Raw genomic sequence first — 8,534 nt, forward strand, 5'->3', positions numbered from 1 at the left:
TCCATCAATCAGACAGAGGTCAAACCTGAAAGTATGTGGAATTAGAATTCTTCTAGAAGGAATTTTCAATAAGGAAAATGAAGGCTAAGTAACACACATTTACAACAAAGATCATTCGTAAAGAGATAAACATACAGGAGATTATAGATAAACAATATAATCAGTGGATGAACTAAGACCAATGAATGAATGGACAGGCATGGAGAACAGAGGGATAGAAAGCATTTTTGACAACTACATACATATATACACAGTTAACAAATAATATATATAACACAGATGAACAAAACCTAGCCACATTTCCTCTGCTTTCTCGTTCCTATTTGATAAAATGTAAATGTAAAGGTACATTATATTCCTCTTCAGATATACATGCAAATATCACACACACACACACACACACACACACACACACACACACACACACACACACACACACACACACACACACACACACACACACACAAACTATTCTTTTATCTGTGTGCACAGTATATCTTTCTAGACACATAAGTCCAATACCAAGCACACCACACACACACACACACACACACACACACACACACACACACACACACACACACACACACACACACACACACACACACACACACTTTTACAGTCTACCAATCCCTTTCATCCCCTCACTGTATTTTCATGGAAGCTATGTTGAAAATGTTGCAGAAGACAGGTTTATATTTAGCTGTCTCAATCGATTGAGCTCTGTTACACTATACTGTGCCGTCTTCTCTTAATATCTCCCATTTACTCATGGAGAGCTGAAACTGCTCCATGTGATTCAATCACTGAAATAGTCAACTCTGTAACATTGTACACAGAGAAATATGATAAGAAAGCTTTTCTTGCTCTCTCTCTCTCTCTCTCTCTCTCTCTCTCTCTCTCTCTCTCTCTCACACACACACACACACACACACACACACACACACACACACACACACACACACACACACACACACACACACACACTCAATGTTCACACCACAAACTGCTGAAAAGTATGAGCTGTAATGCAGCTGAGATTTATGGCAATATTTGGTGTGGCATTTGTGATATGACTTTGGCTATTTGTGTGTGTAGCTACATGAAATGTGAAAGGAACTTCAGCACTTCAGAACATGTAACTTTGTGTCCAGCATGGTCTCATGCTTGTAAGTAAATAAAAATGGACCGATACTGTCTCGTATTTTCAAATTCATTGTAAGGCTCACAATGTTTATAAAAAGTTCCTTAAGGTTGTGTTAGCATTAGTGTTAGTTATAAAGTTACTGTTAAAGTTGTACTGGTAAAGTTGCTGAATTTGAGGCAAAGTTACAATTGTATGCTTACAATCAGTAAAAAATACTGACCCCCAAGTTGAAAATAAACTTTTGAAAGTTTTTCTCAGCCAGTTTCTTTCCTGTTAACAGAGTCACATTTAATCAACATGGCTACACACTAGAAATAGTGTAAAGTGCAGTATTGGTTTTACATGCATTCATATATAAACACAGCACTTGGATAAATCTATAAACACGAGAATACTAATCACTAATTTTGAAAGTAATCATAAACATTTAGCAATATTTATCACTCGTGGTATCTGGCTAGCTTCTTCATAAGCTACTCACTATTATCTGCTGTTGTTGCTGTACTCAATTTCAGGCCAATATGTTGCACGGATATTTGAAGCTCACAGTAGCCACTCAGGCCTGTAACTGTAAAAGTGCAGTTAGAGTAGCTTTTTATGAGTTTTACATGCTCCAGGCTTTTATTGAGGTGTCTTTTTTCCACTTCAGACATAGAATGTCTCAAGGCAGGAAAATTACATTATTGCAACTTGCACATTATGTCTTACAACACCCAGCAAAGGCAGGATAAACATTCAAGTCAGATCCCAAAGTTGAAGACTACAACTCCCAACTGCCCATCAAACGTTTATGCTATATATAGCCATGCCTTTTAAATAAACCAGATTCACACTGATACTTTATGATCTAATTTTGCTATATTGTATTAAGAAATTCAGAAAACCCATAATTATGTCTGTCTGTACATGTTAGAACCCAGCTAATTTTTTATTTATTCATTTTTATTAATAGTTTTTCTCGCTTTTTAGCAGCAATTTTAGGTTTTAACCTCTCTAAAAATCTCCATACTTAGTTTGATTAACATTATCATTTGATTAACATTATCATGGGAATATACAATTTGGTGTTCCATGAGGCTCTGTTCTAGGACGACTGCTTTTTTCCAGGCACAACAATATGTGGTACTGCAAATGCAAATTGTAGTGCATTTAATATTTCTCTTTAAAAAAAGAAAAAAAAGTAGAACATTTCTTTATTAACTTTATTCTAAGTTGTTCTTCTCAATAATGTATGACAGCTGTTTGTTTCAACTAAGCTAGATGACAGACAATAGTTTCCAACAGTTAAAATCTAAGACATATAAAGGAATTTAAGTCAAAAATTTAAAATATTTTTTTAAATCAGTCATTTAATTAAATGGCTTTTCATTTAATTAAATGGTAAAGATCTGAGTGGGGTTTAATGGAAATACAGTGTTTTGGTAAAATGAAATGTATTGATGCTGTCAAACCCCATTCCAACCTCTCTCACATGATTATAAAGGGTTGATTATGGTGGAATGTTTGGATGCTTTATATCACAGAACGTCTCCTGTTTAGTTATACTGTCATAGCTAGACTTACCAGAGTCCCAGCTTATACTCTGATCACAGTGGACACTCTAACAACACCCCAACCCCCCTACTCCCAATCCCCAGTTTGCTGCCTGATTTGATGCTGGGGTCAGTATCTGACACAATTCTACTACACCCTTCTGTCTGATCCATTCTGACAATATATCACACCTTGAAGCATTTCAAAGATAGGATTAACATTCTGCCCTTGATGATTGTACATGGATACACTGAAGATTTGCACTTCCTCAAAACAGTTTATGTCTATTACACCTAGGTACTGTAAGCTTGTACCATAGAATAGCTGCTTTAATCATAAAGATTTATATATTCATCCCAGCACTCTCACTGACAATGGGATATAATGATTCAAGATGCCTAAATTCAGAGGCAGCTAATGCAGGTACTTAATTCGATTTTTCTGGGGATCCCATTCAGATTATTAAAAATCTCTGCATATAATTCACATTTTCAAGTTTCAGATATATCAAAGCCACCATTTATTAACACAAGTTTTTTCTTTTAAAATGATTTAAGGTGATTTCAAATAAAAAATTAAAATAATAAAAATTACAAACTTTATTGTCATTTACTTTAAAAGAAAAAGGAAATGTTATTGAAAATTACATAAAGCATGAAACTCTAAATAAGTTGTGCATTTTATCATACTTTTAATTCATTATTTTGAGTGTTCAAATTATGGCAGACAACTGAAACATTTTGGTTATTTCCATGTGCTCCTGTACAGACAATATGACCACAGCTACAGTTACATATCACTTTAGGTAAATGTGGTTATTAAACAAACAAACAAACAAACAAACAAATAGCCCAGAGATAAGGGTCCATAAAGACCCCCTTTGTCCAATAGACCTTTTTGTGTATGCTAATAGAACTAAGACCAATCTCAAGTCCAAGTACAAATCCCACACAATTCAATAAAATTCTAATTTATTTTTATAGCGCTTTTAACAATGTTCATAACAGAACATAAGAAACATTATACAAAAGTTTAATATTATATAAAGATTAATGTAATACAAACATTCAAGATTTATACTACAATTATATTTAAATGTGATTGTATTTATCCCCAATGAGGCCTGAGGTGATTGAGGCAACTGTCGCAAGGAAAAACTGACCATTCACCATTCACCAATCACTGAAGATAGTGTATATGCTGAAGGGACTGCAGGAAAGGATATCTGGCAGCATTGTGCTGTCTCAGTTGGGCATCCTGACTCGGCCATGTCTTCTAGTCCAATTTTGGATCTTGCTCAATTTAAAAATGAGCAAAGCTGATATGGCTCTGCATTTCTGTCCCTGGGCTACTTAACATCCATTGTGACTGCGCCTGCCCACCACACCAGCTGTTCATGTTGCCTTGTGCCCACTGACAAGCATCCAACATCTTGCATAATTAAATCCCAGGCACTAAAATCTGCAGCACTTCAGCCCCTGGCTTTTATTTGGTCCAAAAAACATCTGCAGTTTTGTCATCATACCAGGTTTGTTTAGGAGTTTTGCCATCAGTACTTAGTGTTTTGGGGGAAAATGTACCCTACAGTAAAATACATTTTTCAACATGGGTAATTATTTTGTTATTAAATTGGGAAAGAAGTGCTAAAAAATTGTTCTAATATGTGTACAGTACTTATTAAAAATTAAAAAAAAGTGTGCTGTTTTATGATTGGTGGGGTTTTATGGAGTTTTCTTCTGTATTTACGTTCTGAACACCCTTGAACAACCAGTGTGTGCGTGTGTGTGTGTGTGTGTGTGTGTGTGTGTGTGTGTGTGTGTGTGTGTGTGTGTGTGTGTGTGTGTGTGTTTGTGTGTGTGTGTGTGTGTGTGTGTGTGTGTGTGTGTGTGTGTGTGTCCAGTGGGGAAATGTATCCATTGCTTTTTCTTGCCACACAGTAATGCAGAGAAAGCATTCATCTCGTAGCCCATTGCACTGTGCTACTAAAGTGTATGTTCCCCAGAGACAGTTAACTGCACCCTGTGCAGAAACCCAGCGAATGCCATACACAGACAAAATCATGGAGGTAAACACTTTGCGTTGGGGCCAACCTTTCCATTTTTTCGATCTTTCTCTCTCTTGCTCTGCCCCTCCCCCGTTTCTCTAGGAACATGCTACCAGAAGCAGAAGCTTTGTTCTTTATGTCACCTTTATTACCTCCTTCAAAGTGACCTGGTCTTAACCACACACATACAGGCATTGGGCTAGTGCTGTATGTACAGTATTTTTAAGCATATCTAACACAAGTACATGAAAGAAATGGAATAGATAATCTAATTCTTTATTTTTGCTATACACTGAAGAAATTTGGATTCGATATCAAAAGATGAACATGAGATGATAGATCAGATTTTCAGCTTTCATATAGAACTTTTCATTTTGAAATTATTGTGTGAATCCATTATTATTTTGATTGATTATTATGGGAACATGTGATTGACAGATGTTTCTTGTTGCCTGTGTGTGCTCTGTTAGATTGATTATTGAAACAGGCAGTATCTCTAATTGTCTGATATTGGTTTAAGGGCACTGAGTTTTGCCTAGACTGCAATCGTTGTTAAACAGGGTAAACCATGAAGACCAGAGAGCTGTCCCTGGGAAAAATAGGCAGCCATTTTTTGTGGAGATCAAGTTTGCCAATGACAAATCGATAAGTCTCATAAGTGTGAATGACAAGTAAGCATACAGAAAGGTGTGGAGCCAACAACCTTTCTCTGAATGTTGAAAAAAAAAAAAAAGAAACAGACAGAGAGAACCTCATCTTGTCACCAGCTTCATCACCAGAAAAGACCAGCAGCATCTTAACATTCTGTGGAGAATGAAATATACTCATCTCCCACCCCCCATCCGAACCAAGTCCGAAACCAAGCATCCTGTGCAGCTGCATCACTGCCTGGTTTGGGAATTGCAATCTCAAACTGTTGCACACACACACACACACACACACACACACACACACACACACACACACACACACACACACACACACACACACACACACACACACACACACACACAAAAAAAAAAACGCAATTGCAATTTTTAACATTACTTTTTAATGCTGCTAGAATCAATCTGCTGTAAACTGTTTATCAATACAACAATATCAACTTTACTTGCTCTTTTTATTCAACTACAGAATTGTATATTGGTCATTGCATCTTTGTGTAGACTATTGTTACTGAATGTTACCTTTATTCAGTGAAAGGGGTGTCACCACTGACAATCTGAGGTAAAACTGGTCCTTTACGTTTTCTGCAATTCAAAGGTCCATTGGATGAAGAGCATTTTGCTTTTGTGCTTTATCGGTGATGTGATACATTGTATTTTTTGTTGTATGAACTGTAAAAGCCATAATGAAAGCTGCTATCAGTGATAAGAGGAACTAACTCGTTTCTTAGATGTTCCACTTCCTTGAGGTCGTGTTCAGTAAAACCAAAGCCAATGGTTTGCCACCTTTTTGTCCCTGAACAGCACACTATGTACTGTAGGAATATTTCCAGGAGGCACTCCAACAAGGTATGTCTGACCCTACATATCAGCTACATTGCAGTGTTTTTCCTTTATGGAACCGAAAGGTGGTAGACTTGCCTTGATTACTGGGGGCTGAACCAGGTTACCAAAAGGTACAGATATGCCACTAGTCCCTGTGGCTGTCAAAAAGCCCAGTGCTACCTGCATTTTACCCAAACTGGATCTCTGCAGCCCCTACAACCTGAAATGCATCAAAGATAGTTACGAGTGGAAGCACCACCACAGGACACTATAAATACTTGGTGATGCCATATGGGCTCTCTAGTGCCCTGTCCATCATACTGTGTCTACTTAATGACATTCTAAGGAAAATCTGGGAAGATCTATGATCAGCCAAATCGAGGAAATCCTGATTTATTCCCCCTCTCTGGAAACTGATGTGCACCATGTGCATCCAAACTGGAGTTTGGGGGAGTCTTCCCATAACAATTCACTGACAAGACTAAATATCAAGAAGTATCCTTTTTCTTGAGGAATTTTCCCAAGCAGAATACAATTATGGGGTTGGCAAAAGAGAGCTGCTGGCTGTCAAACTAGCCCTGTGGATTGGAATCATTGATTGGAGACAGTGCATTGTGGGTGCCATGGCATGAGCGGCTGACTGTTGATTTGTGCCCCAGCACCAAATTCCCCTGTTCTTGTCCCCCGGTATGTATGGTTTGTGCTCTTCAAATACCAGACAAGGATTATAACTTGGGTCCACAACTCTTTAGCCACAGGTCACCAAGCTACCAAGAGCACATTTCACCAAGTACTGGTGGCCCAACATGCAGGCTGATGTACACCAAGCTAAGATGCCCAGAACCCTGGGCCAATCCTAAACACCAATTCTCCAAGTCTCTACATCACATCAATCTGATCACCATGTTTGAAATTGCAGATCTTGTGTTTAACCAATATCCAGGTGCTTGGGACCAGTGTATTACTGATCTTATAGGAATGAGAATGTGAGTAAGTATGCTTGCCAAACGCTCAACAACGTCCCACGACGAAGGGTGAAGCCTCATAAACACTGTGCTCTAAAAGTGAAACCTTTGTGGGGGAGCTCTGCAACAAACTTAATTACCCAGAACACACTTTTGATCAGAGTTTTGATCCTGATTGTGCCTGGCATTTTGGATTTCTCTGACTTTGCTCTTATTAAAAGTGTTGAACTGAATTTGCATCTGTGCCTGCTCTCTGTGGCAGGGAAAAGACATCGTTAGAAAACAATCAAATGATTACATTTTTATTTTCTGTTTATTGATTACTGATTATTTTCCTAAAGCAACATGCCCCATCATGTTTTACTTAGATATTATTACTGTTAAATCATATGTGATTTTATTAATAGACCTTCTGATTTATCTATATTATCTTAGTTACAAATTTTCTTAACTTTAATATTATGCTCAACAGAAAACCCATAAAAAGCAAACAGCCTTCCATCCTCTTCATTGGCAACTTAGCTTATTAATCTTATAGGAAAAAATAGTGTGACTTTGTCAGTATCTCAGAGTAAAATGGGAATGTGTAATCCCTATCATTAAGAGCATCATCCACCCCAATCTCTATAGTCTGATGTTATAGTCAGTGGCAACATTTAAACCTGAGCCTCAGTGTTGAAAAAAGATACAACCAACTCTCTCATTGTCGTCACTTATTTTTGCATTGCTGTCACTAACTATTGCTTACGAATTGCTAGAAATCTTTCCAAATTTAGATTGGATTGTCCTTTTAATGTTCTTTGTATACCAAAGAAAGGACTGGTCTTGATTTTTAATAAAAACATACCAGAGATAACCTGAATGACTAGTACAACCAGGTAAATAGAAAACAAATTACTGTACAATTCAAATAAGTGATTTCATGTTTTATCCAAAAACACCTCCGCTTATCCCTTTCGTCACTCTCTCCCTTAAGATCTATGAATTCTCAAATGTATTATCATTGTTATGGCTCGAATGATAATATTTCTTATAACAGATCAAAGCTAAAAGAGTGCTGTAATAACCAAGAGTCCCTCGATGTGATACATTGGGTTACATACTGGCCCTCTTGTGACACATTCTCTCACATCCTCTGTCTGTCTGTCTGTCTTTCTGTCAAGCGGACACACACGATCACACACACACACACACACACACACACACACACACACACACACACACACACACACACACACACACACACACACACACGCACAGCTTTTTTGTGTGTCGTTTTTTCCCCCCAAGAGCACTTTAGCTGAGGAGATTGCCTTTTTAAGGTGGAAATCAATAATCTTTTCTTTTCCCATCTC

Source organism: Tachysurus fulvidraco, chromosome 23 (assembly GCF_022655615.1).
Source record: "Tachysurus fulvidraco isolate hzauxx_2018 chromosome 23, HZAU_PFXX_2.0, whole genome shotgun sequence".
NCBI lineage: Eukaryota > Metazoa > Chordata > Actinopteri > Siluriformes > Bagridae > Tachysurus > Tachysurus fulvidraco.